The 12,018-nt window shown below is 41.6% G+C and overlaps 1 protein-coding gene across 4 annotated transcripts in view; it reads left to right on the top strand.

The window, feature by feature from the left end:
* Window positions 1–605: 605 nt before the first annotated feature.
* Window positions 606–12,018, top strand: part of LOC122124216 (RAB3A interacting protein) — a 36,159-nt gene continuing 24,746 nt past the window's right edge. Inside the window, exon 1 of one of the 4 annotated variants that reach the window (XM_042698932.1) lies at window positions 606–760. The gene's annotated coding sequence lies outside the window, so the exon portion shown is untranslated. Of the gene's footprint in view, window positions 761–1,630; window positions 1,727–12,018 lie in introns of those variants that run through there. The other 3 variants (XM_042698930.1, XM_042698931.1, XM_042698929.1) reach the window with 3 other exon arrangements.

The following is a 12,018-nucleotide window of genomic DNA, read 5'->3' as shown; positions in this document are numbered from 1 at the left end:
GTCTTTTCAGATGTGACCAATACCTAGAATGGTAATCCTATTCCAATGTGCCTCAGATTTTAAGAGCTGGGTTCTGTCGGTACTTTTATCGTTTGAAGGTGCACGTGTAGCGAAAACCATTGATACAGAAGACAGAGAAGCATGCACAGAGACATCTCAAATGCTCTTCAACTGATGGGAACCAGCTTCGCTCCCTTTGTCTCTTCTCCCTAACACACACACACACACGTTTCAGATTTCTGCGGGCCCCAAATCGGCTCACGGCACGCGCACGCACACACCCACACACGCACACTCACTCGAGTTTTAGGGATCTGCGGGCCCCGAGTCAACTCCACTTCCCAGCCCACTGCAAGTTAGCTCACTGCCAGGGCTCAGGGCAGCCAGCAGTCGTTTCCGGGGAAACCGCCAGGGGAGGCACCTGGGTCCCCGCTCTGGGACCTGCCGCAAGTCCCGTCTGGCGCCAGGGGGCGCGGCAACGCGTCGGCCCCCTCGGGCCCCACGCCGGCCCCGCCCCACTTTGGCCAGGCCCCGCCCCCGGCTCTACCTCCTCTCCCCAGGGAAGGCCCCTCCCGGCTCCCGGCGCAGGCGCAGTCCCATTCTCTTTCGGCGGCTCCCAGCGCAGTGCACCCGGCGTGGCGGAGAGTAGCGGCGCCGGCTCGCCGACCTCCTCCCCCCGTCGTTGCCTCGGGTCGCGCTCTCCGGGCGGCTGTGCAAGCGCCCCCGAGCGCGGTGAGTGGCCGCGGTGGAGGGTCGTCAGGTGAGTGCGGCCGCGGGAGGGCGAGGCCCGCGGCGTGGAGCACCGCCCCCGTCGCGCCGCGCGCCCGCCTCCGCCCCGCGGGGCCGGGACGGCGGCCGCGGCAGGTGCAGGTGCCGGCTCGGCGGCGGGGAGAGGGCGCGGCGCCGGAGGGCGCGGCGGCCGAGGGCGCGGCGCGGGGCCCCGGGCCCTGCTGCTCCCGGCCCTGCGAGCGCCCTCTTCCCGCGGGGGCGCGCGGGCTCTGGAGCCTCGTCCGGCGGGGTTGGGGGCGAGGGCCCGGCACCCCCCGGGCCGCTGGCGGGCGGCGGGCGGCGTCTCCTGGGCTCTCCCGGCGAGGGCGCGTTACTCATTAACTACGCGGTCCGGAGCGCGCCCGGAGCGAGGTACCTGCGGCCCGGGGCCTGGGGGGTGGGGACCCGGGGTCACTGAAGAGGGTGAACTGTGCGCGAACCGGGTGGACGCCGGTGCAGCGCGGGACGCGGCGGCCGGGGGAGGCAGCGGCGGTGCCCCGGGCTGGGCTCCGGACGTGCTCAGACACCGTGCCGGGCCGTGGATGGGCACCCGTGGGAGGTGTCACCCCCCTCCCCATCCCCTGGCGGGAAGAACCAGCGCCCGGAGGCGCCCCGTCGAGGCCGGCAGTGTTCGGCGGAGTTAGGAGACGGGATCGTGATGACCCTGCTTTGCGCCCGCCGAAAGCCAGCTGGATGGCCGCAGCGATGCTAGGTGGGATCTGCAGCTCGGAAAGTTGCCAAGTGTTAGGGGTGAAGAATGCATCTCCCCCGCGGCCGAGTTAACACGATTGGCTCCCGGGGACGCAGCTAAGTTGCAAGGACACGGCGCCTGATGGGTGCCTCGGCTGCTGATCCAGCCTTGGGTCTCCCCCTCCCCCCGATTTCTTCCTTTCGGTGTCTGTTAAAGAGCCTGGTAATCTCGTTCTGTGGATTGATTGCATAATTGCAGGAGAGGCCGGTAAGAGGTTTAAAACAAACTGTTCTACGGTAAATCCCGTGGAAAGACCCAGTTTCTTTCTGTTCACCATCCTTATTTTTGTTCTTGAAGGATTTTTCTTGTTCTTTCTTTCTTTTCTTTTTTTTGAATGACAAATCAAGGAGAAAAGAGGCTGCATAGGTTTGTAGATCTTCACAGTGAATATTTGCTACTGTTAAATATTTCACCGGTTTTATGGGGCCCTGTTCTGTTAACATTTGTTATTTATTTACTAGAAGTGTGTATTTTGATAGGACTTCTTACGCTTGCATAGATATTTTATTCCGAATGTGGTTTGTATGATCTAACCCGAAAGCCTTCATGGAATTTATAGAAATAAACTTTGAACAGTTTTACAATTTGAGTACAGTAGTACTTACTATTAGAAAAGTCATGTGTATGTGTATGTGTATGAATGCATGCTTTTGTGAGTATGTTTGTTGTAAGTCATCCTTGGTTCTTCTACCAATCAAGTTATGTGTGGTATTGACATCTAACCTCCTACAGCTCTTTGATGCTCACCTTCTTTGTGAAGTTTGTAATTATGAAATTTCTACTTAGATCCAACTGCACTGTTTGAATTGGTGTAGCTTTATATATATATATATATATATATATATATATATATATATATACTTTAATATTCTTTGACATTGATTTTATCTAAACCAATCTCCTGCCTCCAACACACAGATTGATATATATATATATATATATATATATATATATATATATATAGCATAAGTACATATATGTAAAAAGTAACTAAAATGGTGATGTAATATAAATTACAGATTTTTGAGCCTGGCCTGGAATAGTTCTGTTTTGCCTTAGTTATTGTTTAGAGAAGGTCTGAAGTTTTCTTTTTAAAAAATTTTGGCCAGGTGTCAGTCTCAGTCTAAACATGATCCTTTGTGTAGTTGGTATTACGTGTAAGTACCACCACCTCTAGTCTTACAGATAATCTTTTTAAGTGAAAAGATCTTAGAAACAATCCAGTTGTGTGTGTGTGGGGGGGGGTGGAGGGTGGAGGGCAAGGGTGGGCAGGAATCCTAAGCCTTTTTCCTCAGGGGTAGTTTTCTACCACTTGAGGCATAACTCCACTTCCAGATTTTTGATGATAAATTGGAGATTAGAGTCTCACAGACTTTCCTTCCCAGGCTGGGTTAGAATTGTGATCCTCAGTCTCAGCCTTCTGATAAGGTAAGATTGTAAGTGTGAGTCTCAAGGTTACTCCTTTTTTAGGGGTGGGGCAGTCCTGAGGCTTAAACTCTGGGCTTGGCACTGTCTTTGAGCTCTCCAGCTCAAGGCTAGTGCTCTACCACTTGAGCCACAGTGTCACTTCCGGCTTTTTCTGGTTCTGTGGTGTTGAGGAATTGAGCCCAGGGCCTCATGCATGCGAGGCAACCACTCTACCACTGAGCTACCTTCACATCCCTACTCCTTACTTTTTAATGTGGCAGAACAAAAACCTTTAGACTACATGAGTTTTGTGTGTATTATAGTACACTTGAGCAAGTCTCACTGGACAGATTAATAAACTGGTCTAATGAAAATTTGCTTAGTTGCTATCACTTTAGTTTCTATCACTAAACAGATGCCCTTGGAAGGCGTTTACCCTCCCCCGACCCTGGTTTTTTTTTTTCCAGATAGAAGCATGAAATGCCAATACTTGGCTGATTTTCATTGATTTCATATTATTATAACCTTTTAATGGTGGGATGAGGATTTACTGAGATTTTTTGTTGTTGTTGTGAAAATACCATACAGAGGGGTTACAATTACATGGTCAAGGTAATGAGTACATTTCTTATTTAGCATTGCAGCCTCCTCCTTCCCTTCTCTTCTCTTCCCTTCCCTTCCCTTCCCTTCCCTCCCCCCCCCCCCCCCCCCCCATCCAAAGTTGTAAAGTTCGTTTTTCGACATGACTTGTACGTCTCATTGTTGCAATGGGTCCACCTGTATCCCTATTTAAACAATTTGTTTTTTCCCTTCCCCTCCACAAATTCTACCAACATCAGATACAGTGAAAACGGGTTATACCATGGGGGAGGGACATACAAAGCAATAAAGAAATCATCTTATAAATATGTTAGAAACAATCACAAGGAAGAAAAAGCATTTGAATACTTATCTTGGGGTTCATTTCACCTAACATCAACTTATCTGACCTTTTCTTCTTGACTCAGACATATACTAGTTATTGCAAATAAGGGAAACCATGGGACCTATGTTTCTTTGGGCCTGGCTTACTTCACTTAATATAATTTTTTCCAAGTCTTTCTATTTCCTAACAAATGGGGCAATGCCATTCTTTCTGATGGAGGCATAGAATTCCATTGTGTATATATACCACATTTTCTTGGCCTGATATTTTTTTTTTTTTTTTTTTGTCGGTCGTGGGGCTTGAACTCTGGGCCTGGGCGCTGTCCCTCAGCTCTTTAGCTCAAGGCGAGCGCTCTACCACTTGAGCTACAGCGCCACTTATACCACATTTTCTTGATCCATTCATCTACTGAGGGGCATCTGGGTTGCTTCCATATCTTAGCTATGGTAAATAATGCTACAGTAAACATAGTTGTGCTGGTAGCTTAATATGGTCTTGTTTGTGATCATTTGGGTAAATGTCCAAAAGTGGGATTGCTGGGTCATAGGGGAGCAAGTTTACACTCCCACCAACAATGCAGTAAGGTTCCCTTCTGTACATATCCTCTCCAGCATCTGTTGTTATTAGAGTTCTTGATTGTAGCCATTCTAACTGGGGTGAGGTGGTATCTCAATGTTGTTTTGATTTGCATTTCTTTTATGACTAGAGAGGTTGAGCATTTCTTCATGTGTCTATTGGTCATCCTTCTTTCCTCTTCAGAGAAGTTTCCCTTTAAGTCTTTAGCCCACTTATTTATTGGGAAGTTGTTTTTTTGAAGATTTGTTGTTGGGGAGATTTTTTTTTATGTGAGATTTAGGGGAGGGAAGATGAAACATTAGCTTGGTCGTTTGCCATGCTCGGTGTTTGTTGTGTTAAGGTGTCTCCACTGATGGTTTATCAAACCTCAGAAAGCAAAAAATTGATATGTAGAGAGTTAAAATAATTTGCCTGGGGGCAGGGGGAGGGAGGGAGATGGGAAGGGGAAACAAAGGAGGAGGCAACAATGCTTGATAAGAAATGTACTCATTATCTTGCCCACTTAATTGTAATCCCTCTGTACGGTATTTTCACAATTAAAAAAAAAGAAATAATTTGCCTGTTGTTACTTAGTTGTCATTTACATAGCTAGCTAATAGCAAAGCCAGGATTAAAAACGGTGACTACCCAAAATGGAACTCATTGGTCTATACCTTCTGGAAGGGCTTTGTACTTCTGGAAGGGAAGTTATTTGTGTTTCTGGTAAAGACAAAAAAAAAAAACCCAAATACACAAAACCCAAGGTTTCTTATGATAGTAAATATATACCATCACTGCTAGTAGTGTTTTTTTTTGTTTTTGTTGTTGTTTCTTTTCTTTCTTTCTTTCTTTTTTTCAGTCTGTGTGCTCTTGTGGCAGTCCTGGTCTAAGGGGCTGTACTAAATTGCTTACTCTCTTGAGCCAGGAGATAGGTCATTTATACTTCCATTTTATAATTGAAAGCGTGGAAAGGTTATGTAGCTTGTCCAGGTTCACACAGCTCATTAAGTGGCAGGCCTAGATTAGAAGTCAGGCAGGCATCTTCAGTACCAGTGCTCTTAGTCTTACATGCTCTCAGGTCTTCATGTGCAGGTTGTACTGTCAAATAATCATTTGCTCTCAGTTACTACACTCTGCCACTTTGTATATAGGTTATGATGTTGAAAGATTGCTCTTAATTACTATATCACTACATGTAGGTTGTAATGCTGAAGAATTGTTTTTAATTTAGCTTTTATGAGATACTTACTGTGGGTGCAATCTGTAATTTTTATTACGTCACCAGAGGTTTTTATAAATCAAACATCTACTCTGCAAAAAGCCAGTGGGGGTTAAAGGAAATTAAAGATTCTGGATGATAAGAGCATATAATCATCTTACATATGTTCCTCAAGGTTTAGGGGGTATACATGTTAATGTGTTATTGAATGCCAAATAAGACAGAGCTAGAACAGCTGGGTAATGCGACGGAAGGGTGTATTGAGTAGCTAGTAGAGATACTTTTGTGTTGAGATAATGAAAGAAAGTTTTAATGATGTTCTGAAGGAATATGCTCTTTCAGTTTAGACTTTTGTCTAGTATAATTTTAATTAACATGCAGGTAAGGATAAGGAATTTCATACTATATAGTTGGTAGCCTGAAAATAAAATATGTGGATTTTTGAAGACTCTTCAGTTTTTTTTTCCTATACTACTTTCCTTAACTCTACCAGGTACTGTGTGTGTGTGTGTGTATGTGTATATATAATGAGTACATGCTTCTGTTTTGGTATTTATTAGTTTTGATATTCACACTATTTCTATTGCATGAAAAACATGTTTGTTAAGATAGTCTCTAGTCTGCATGCACTTGGAGGGGAAGACTTATGTCATCTTTGCCGGACTTGATTTCAGGTAGGATTCTGAGCTGTGTTGGTGATGAGTGATCAAAACTTACAAATGGAGCTAGCAATATAAACTGAAATGATGTTCAGAGTGAGAATTGAGGGGACTAGGGAAGAGAGGGACACTTACACCAGGCTGCATTAACTTGCTATCTCTACTTTTACTTTCTGCTCTCTTTTTCAACTTATAACTGAGATAAGTTTCATAAGCTTAAGTTATATATAGTCTTGGTTAGAAAATATGAAAAAAATTAGCTTGATTTATTTTAGAAGATAGCATAAAATTAAATAGGCTTGGCCACAAATCAAAATTACTTAGCAGGATCCGAGAACTCTTTTTTGACAAGGGCCATTTGGGTATTTATAACATTAATGTGGGCAGATGGGCTTGAGGCAGCCAATGAGAAGCATTAATGTTGTTCTGTCATGCACCAAATGGTTTTTCAGACTTTACAGAGCCTGTAGGCTGAACATTCCCCATCCCTGGCTTAGAGGCAAAGTAAAGAAAATTGTCAGAATAGTTCATTAATGAGAGATTTGTTGCTTGTGGTTAATACCAGATTGTAAATGTAAGCATAATGGAAGTTGATGACATTTTGCTGGTAGATGTAAGTACATACACATATAAATATATGAATTATTTAACCATAGTGGAAATTGATGACGTTTTGCTGTTAGATATAACTATATGCATATATAAATGTATAAATCGACAATAGAGTAAAAAGCTCCAATGAAGAATGAAAGAGTGACCTAGAAGCACAAAGGAGCCATACAGGTCATAGCTTAACATCAGTGAAGTAAATGAAATGTCAACTCAGTGTGCCTATATAAGAGTAATAATACTAAGCAGTGTGTGCTGGTGACTTGCCTGTTAGCCTAGCTACTCAGGAGACTGAGATCCAGAAGATCTCTGTTTAAAGACAGCACAGACAGAAAAGTCTGTGATTCCATTTTTAAAATAACTAGCAAAAAGGCTGCACTGGAGGCATGGCTCAAGTGGCAGAATGCCAAACAAGTAACAAGTTAGTGTGAGGCCTTGAGTCCAATCCCCTTAGCAGACCCCTTTCCCCCCCAAAAAAGATAATAGTACTGAATATCTGTTTTGGGGAACTTGTTTGACCTGTAGGACTAAAGTGTAAAATAAATTTGAAGAACAGTGAAGAAAAGTGTATTAATTCCTATTAGGAAAAGAATTGTACTTGAACTGAGTGCCTCGGAAAGAATAGTTTTATCCCTCTCTCAATCTCACATAAGGACCCTTCTGATTTGTGAGATCATTCTGAATATGTCCTTGATATCTCCCTTATCATTTATTCATAGATGTTTCTACATACCATTCAGTTGTCTTGTGCTTTATAATTTATAAAACACTTTGCACTGATAATTAGCACTTTTGGTTCTCTTAAATGCAGGAGAAATGTAAGCATAGGATGTGTCTTAGTATATAAATGCAACTTTAAAAAATACAATTAAACTGTTAGATTAAAAAGCTAACATTTAAATTATACTAAGAGTTAAGAAAAGATGGGTGCCAGTGGCCATTATGGTTTATGCCTGCAACTCTAGCTATTCAGGAGGCTGAGATCTGAAGATTGAGGTTTGAAGCTAGCCCACGTAGGAAAGTCTGTGAGTCTTTTCGCTCTACTTAACCACAAAAAAAGCTGGAACTGGAGTTTGGCTCTAGTGGTAGAGCACTTCTCTTGAGCAAAAAAAGCTCAGGGACAGCATCCAGATCCTAAGTTCAAGTTCCAGGATAGGTGTGTGCACGTGCGCGTGTGCACACACACACAGAGTTAATGAAAAATTACATGTGTACATTTTTGTTGTTTTCACATATAGCATTTAAATAAATCTCAAACTTGTTTTTTTGGTCGGTCATGGGGTTTAACTCTGGCCCTGGGTACCATCCCTCAGCTCTTCAGCTCAAGGCTAGCACTCTACCACTTGAGCCACAGCACCACTTCTGATTTTGTGGTGGTTTTATTTTAGATCAGAATCTCGTGGACTTTTTGCCCCTGGCTAGCTTTGAACTGGGATCCTCACATCTCAGCCTCCTGAGTAGCTAGGATTACAGGCTTGAACCACCAGCGCCTAACTAATCTCAGACTTTTTTTGTAGAGCGTTCTAATTGTGGAGAGCTTCAGATCAAGTAAACAGTACAAATAATAACCTCAAAGTTCTGCCCAGTGACCGTCAACAATAATCTTGCTTTTCCACTAATGTATTATCTGAAGCAAATTGTAGATGTTGTATAATTTTCATTGCGTATTTATATTAGTTCTAAAAAATAAGAGAAATTAAATGCAGTACTATTACAAACTTAAATGTTAATAATACCTTGTTATCAAATATCATCTATTTCTTTTGTGTTTTCCAAATGACACATAATTATCCAGATTGGTGATATATAGTGTGATATTTTAACGCATGCATATGATGTTTAATGGATCAGGGTCACTTGTCATATCTAGCACCTCATTTAAAAAATTTTATTGTCAGGTGATATACAGAGTGGTTACATTTATATAACATTAGATAGTGTATGTTTCTTGTCGAACTTGGTACCTCCTCCCTCATTTTTCTCCCACTTTCCCTCCTCCCCAGTCCTCCCGCCTGCAAATTGTACAGTTCATTTCTAACATATTGTCTTGTGAGTATTACTGTTGCCTTGGTTTGCCCTCTAGCACCTCATTTTAAATTTATTTTGGAATATACTTAATTGCAGCCAATCATGTGCTATACTTTGCTATAGGATGTTGGAAGTTCTTCCATCTGTGCCCGTGTGTCCATTAACTGTCCACACTTTATACCTTTCCATACCCACTCCCATTTTCACCACCTTACAACAGCCATGATTCTAGATTAGTGTTTTCTAGTTTTATTTTTGATTTTTTTCTTTTTCTTTTTCTTTTCTTTTCTTTCTTTCTTTTTTTTGGGGGGGGGAGGGGGGTTGTGGGGCTTGAACTCTGGGCCTGAGCACTGTCCCTCAGCTCTTCAGCTTAAGGCTAGCACTCTACCACTTGGGCTACAGCGCCACTTCTGGTTTTCTCCGTGGTTTATTGGAGATAAGAGTTTCACGGACTTTCTTGCCTGGGCTGGCTTTGAACTGTGATCCTCAGATCTCAGCCTCCTGAGTAGCTAGGATTACAGGCCTGAGCTACTGGTGCCCGGCTGATTTTTCTTATTTTTGAGATAGGATTTCACTTTCTCCTTGGGCCAGCTTAGATAATAATCCTCTTGTTTGCACTTCTTGCTGTAAGGTGGGATGATAGACAAACATGTACCACCACACCTACCCTTTTCTGTTGAGATCTTGCAAACATTCCTTGAGGCTTCCTTGAACCTCCATCAGCTTAATTTTAGCCTTCTTGAGTGGCTAGGATTACAGGTATGGGTCACTGTACCCAGCCAGATGAGGTTTTAAACCTCCACTTGTCAATATGAACATTCAGTCTTTGTCTTCCTCTGCCTGACTTATTTCACTTGTAATAGCTTCCAGTTTTATCCATGTTACCATTAATGACAGGACTTCATTTTTTATGGATGAATAATACTCCATACTTCAAAAAATATTGGAATATATTTACATTAGTAAAATCAAGCTTCTGTTTATTTTGATTTATATGTCACTTCTTCAAAATTCTGTAGGAACCTCAAGTATTTTATATCTGAACCAACTAGTAAAATAGAGAAATAAATGATGATAGCAAAAATAATATAGAGAAAAAATAGGAAGGACTCAAAGTGATACCAGATATTTCAATAGCTGGACATTAGGGAAATTTTAGTTCCTCTTTCTGTAGGTAAAAAGGGTTCAGAGATTAAGTGGTATTTTCTGTTTGGACTTAACTTCTTATGGTTGGCATCAATAAGATCTGCCTTAGAGATCTTTTGTCTTAATCTAACCTTTATCTGCTATCAATTTTGTCTTAAATGTAGTGGAGTCAGGTATAAGAGTGAGACCTCTCATATCAGCGTTTGAATCCTAGGCCTTAGCTATTGGCTGTTTGACCTTGACTCAGTTTCTGTTGGTAAGTTAGGGATTGACATTTATATTAGTGTGTCTTAAAATCATTTGAAATAATTTTGTATGTAGTTAAGCTGCCACTTAATATATAGTTAATTTTTAAAATTTTTTAAAGTTTTGTTTCATCCATATTTTTTTGTTATTTCTTACTGTGTATTTATTTTGCTTGTACTGGGGCTTGAACCCAGGGTCTTGGGCTCACTCAGTCTGTTTGCTCATGGAGCCATGTCTTCAAGCTGGCTCTTTGCTGGTTTACTGGAGGTATGGTCTAATGGGCTTTTCTGTACAGGCTGGTTTTGAATCACAGTCTTCCAAATCTCAGCTTCCTGAGTAACTAGAATTACAGACCTGAGCTCCTGATGCCCAGCCATTCATATGGTTTTAAGCTCAAGTTCACATTTGATGCCTTTTTAAAACCCCTTATCTGTTCTCTCCCTCCTCTTATAGATTTTTAAAAAATTTTATTTATCTCTTCACTTCTAAAATGGAAGTGTGTGTGTGTGTGTGTGTGTGTGTGTGTGTGTGTGTGTGGGCACAAATATTTCATACACATATAAATAACTTGTAATTTTATCATGTACAGGTATTTATTCTGCTTTGTATTTTGTCAGTAGTACATCCTTGAGGTCACCACAGGAGTTTGCTTTTGCTATTACAAGTAATACTGTTAGTGGTATGAGTGGTTTTGCTTGATATTGCCACATTTTCTCCCAAAGGATTTGTACCATTCACATTTCTAATAATGGAATGAAATAGAAATACTCTATACCCTAGAATTTAGTAAACCTTCTAGGTATAAAGAGGTGAATTATTAGTTTATGGGATAGTGTATGGAAAGAAGTTATTATAAATGTGATGTCAATTTAATGCAAACTTACTACAAAAATTCTTTATCTTAAAATGAATTGATTAGTGAATTATATTCAAATGACAATGAAATACATACTTTGAATATAAATTTTTTTGGTGTGTGTGAATTAAGAAAAAGTGAAAAATATTCTTTTGATTATTAGCATATTAAACACTGTTAGAATGTTAAATATTAGTGTATTAAACACTTTAAATTTCTTGCTAATCTGAACTTTCATTTGTTACAATGAATATTTTCATGAAAAGATAGGATTAATATACCTTGAGGGCTTAGTTCAGTATTTGCATTAATAAATTGCTTATTTGGTTCAAAATTTGACACTTGTAGATTTGTTATATATGTATTATTTTGGGTTTTTATATATATCCTGGAATGACCATGTAATTTTGAGAGAAAATGTTAAGCTGCTTTCTGCCTTCTAACTTTAATGCTACCTTTTAATTCTCTACTTAACATTTTTAACACTGATTGGCTATCTTTTCAATTAGTTTAAATGAATAAATCTTTTTTTTTTTTTAAATGCTGGTCCTGGGACTTGTACTCAGAACCTGGGCACTGTCCCCAAGCTTTGTTTTTTTTTTTTGGGGGGGGGGGGTCTGGTCATGGGGCTTGAACTCTGGGCCTGGGCGCTGTCCCTCAGCTTTTCAGCTCAAGGCTAGCGCTCTACCACTTGAGCCACAGCGCCTCTTCCAGCTTTTTTCTTTTTGCTTATGTGGTGCTGAGGAATTGAACCCAGGGCCTCATGCAAGCAAAGCAAGCGCTCTACCACTGAGCCATCTTCCCAGCCTCCCAAGCTTTTTTTGCTCAAGGGTAGTGCTCTTCCACTTG

Source organism: Dipodomys spectabilis, unplaced genomic scaffold, assembly GCF_019054845.1.
Source record: "Dipodomys spectabilis isolate Male_0828 unplaced genomic scaffold, ASM1905484v1 ptg000234l, whole genome shotgun sequence".
In the NCBI taxonomy this organism is placed as follows: Eukaryota; Metazoa; Chordata; class Mammalia; order Rodentia; family Heteromyidae; genus Dipodomys; species Dipodomys spectabilis.
The sequence above is the reverse complement of the archived record's forward strand: the minus strand, read 5'-3'. Positions and strand labels throughout refer to the sequence as shown.